Here is a 3,122-nt window from a genome sequence, read left to right as displayed (position 1 = left end):
TGCCAAAATTCATCAACTGATCACTGTCAAATCATTTGCTTGAACCCTGGATTAGGCATGTTGTTGTAAACGTTCAAGTAACTTAAAACTAACCCCCGTCCCTCCCTCCCTGCAAGGAAAGGAAAACCCAACAATGCCCTTCTGTCTGCTGAGCTGAACTTCACGAGAGGCTGACAACAGGATAAATTTTCCCCAGATGTTCTCACTTACTGCTTAACTGTTGGCAAGTTTGTCTACTTCAAGGTCAGCCCAAGAGCCCGCAGCAGCATCCGCAGCGTCTCATCAGGAGTGCAGCCACAGATTACGAAGCTGACAGGCAGGGCACAGATATGAGACACCTGAAACTCGCCTCTGCAACCCACCCCTCGAAGCAGGCCAGCTGTAACGAGATTATGAAAACAGCAAAGGTAAGCAGGGAAGAAGGAGGACACAACAGTTAATACTGCTAGATACCTGCATTTTGTGAACTTATCTTTCATTTCATTCAATCACATGGCACTATCACTGTTCACAGGACCACCCCCACCTCCTGTACTTCACCAAAGGGGTGGCCTTCAGCCAAGAGCACCCAATCAATATTTTGTTTGGCCAGCATCACCTCTGTGTCCCTTGGTTTTTGTTTTTTTATGTTTTAAGATCAGTCAGGGGAGGGGAAAAAAAACACACCTCCCCCCATCCCAAGCCTCCTGACTGACTTTTCTGTGGCCTCACCGCTATCCCATCTGAATCTTCCACAAGCATTGCAATTTTTCCCCCGTTCTGAGAAAAAGCAAAAGGCATACAGGAAACAAGCTGCTCACCCCAACAGTAGAAAACCATCTGCACCCACTGAGGTACAGACATTGCAGAGCCTAGGCGGCCACCCAGCACCGATCAGGAGTGGGCATGGGTGGGTTAGGAAGGGGGAGAAAGCACCTGGATCTCAGTTACAGCACGGATCTTTTTTCCACTCCTGTGAGACAAGAGAAATGCCTTCATTTTTATAGCTGCAGCATCTGAGTAGTCAAGAGCCTCTAATCCAGAAAGCTTGCTTTGCAACTCCAGTGGCCTGATTTTCCTTATAGCATTTATGGGGTAATTTATATACTTAAATTCAATAGTGTCACCTGTAATCGACAGCAGTCCGTGCATCTGCCAGCTAGGCAACAGGCATCTTGAGCTGGGCATCCAGAAAATGAGGAACACAGCAAACATTTTGCTTGAAGTATCTTTCCTACAAGAGGGCAACATGAAGCTTAAATAAAAAACTTCAATTTGCAAAAGTTGAGTGCCTGACTTTGTCATTATTATTCTTTAATATAGCAGTTTTGCTATTTAATTATCTAGATCTTTTTTAAAGTAAACCGAAATATATATATATATGCCATCACATGGAAATATATCACCTCCCACATGAATCATTAGCAGAAATGAAACATTCAGTTCCACCACTGTAAGAAATTAGTGTTAACAAAACTCAGTGCAAGACCTTATGGATGGGGAAGGTGTTTTTTTATTTTTTATTTTTATTTTTTTAAACAATCTCCAATAAGTTGATTCTACCCACTTGCTCTCCCAGCAACACACTCACAGGGACCAAGCTGTGTTCATCCAAAAGGTCTGTCCAGGATCACTTGCATGCAACAAGACACCCATGGGATAACACCATCATGCCCTCACTGCATCTCTTGGGTTCCTCCTGGCTGGTAGCTACAAGCTGATTTTTGGACGTGTCTTTTATACCCTGGAGCAAACACACTGGGATCCTGTGCCTCCCTATCTTGCCTTAACCCCCCTAGAGTTTCAGGAAAGTTTCTTGAGTCTTGTTACCCTTATCTGGTTATTTCATGGCTCCAGTATTGTTTGTCATCTTCTTATTGACTCATCTCTAAGGTTTTGCTTTGTTTTTGGTCTCCTGGTTACCTGGTCACTTGACTGAAGCCACACATGCAATACTCTGCAGCAATTAATACAGGCCATTGCTTTAACCTCTGATCTGCTGCTTTCTCTGGTGTTTTCACACATGCATTTCCATTCATACCAATCCCAGTATTTCTGTTTAAAATGTCTTCACTGCATATGCCTTAACCATGTGAGCTCCTGCACAGCTAATGCAAGTCAGAAGCTGTTCACTTTTCTGTGGACCAGGGCAGGGGACAACCTTGTCACCAAGTTGCACAGCTTTCAACTGCCCACAAAGAAAAGCTGAGTTTGAGAAATCCTGCGTATTATTGCGGGCTGTAGATGGCTGTCCCTCCTCCTGGTTCTCTTGCCTGTATGTTACCATACAGGCCTAATTCATCCCCTTTTCCACTTCTCTCATCCTTGCTTGCACATCCACTCATCTGTCTGCTCTCATCACTACCCCCCCCCCCCCAATTTCCCATTCCCTTCCTCTCAGGGAAAGTAGTGTTTATAAAGGCTGTTTCTGCCAGCCTCTACTCGCTCCCCCAACAAAGATGGGGGGGAAAGAATTTTCACAAGCCTAAAGCTTGATAAAATTATTTGGCTGTTTTTCACCAAGGCAAGAAAGAGCATACCCTTTGCTCCAGGTTGATCTTCCAGCCATGCTTCCAGGCACATGGAAGCATTAGAATAATCGAGCAGCTATTCCGCTCAAATTTAAGACAAAGCATCAGTTTCCCCCTAAATCTTGTCAAAAGCATGAGACCTTTTATGCTACAGCTTTTCAGGGAGGAAAAAAAACCCACACCACACACTAAGCTGGAGACAAACAATGGAAAATAGCAGCCGCAAGGAAAAACCACAACCCAAAAAAGAAGAATAAGTGAGGAAAGGGAGTTTAAAAGGAAGCATTGAGCAGCCTGAACTACAAACACTGATGTAGTTTTTGCTTACAGTAAGTGTATTTTAATCAGTGAAGACATATGGCACACTCACATATTTATCCATACCCTCATTCAGTGGCCTGCAGCCTTTCCAAGGTCACGCAATAGACTGTTTCTCATTCAGATTAGAGACCAAGCATGGAGACAGGGGCTCTCTGTCTCATGGAGGTGAAACGTAGCTTCTCGTAGAATCACAGAATCGCTGAGGTTGGAAGGGACCTCTGGAGATCATCTAGTCCAACCCCCCTGCTCAAGCAGGGTCACCTAGAGCACATTGCACAGGATTGCATCCAG

This window comes from Apteryx rowi, unplaced genomic scaffold (genome assembly GCF_003343035.1).
Source record: "Apteryx rowi isolate R43461 unplaced genomic scaffold, aptRow1 scaffold_53, whole genome shotgun sequence".
NCBI lineage: Eukaryota > Metazoa > Chordata > Aves > Apterygiformes > Apterygidae > Apteryx > Apteryx rowi.
The sequence above is the reverse complement of the archived record's forward strand: the minus strand, read 5'-3'. Positions refer to the sequence as shown.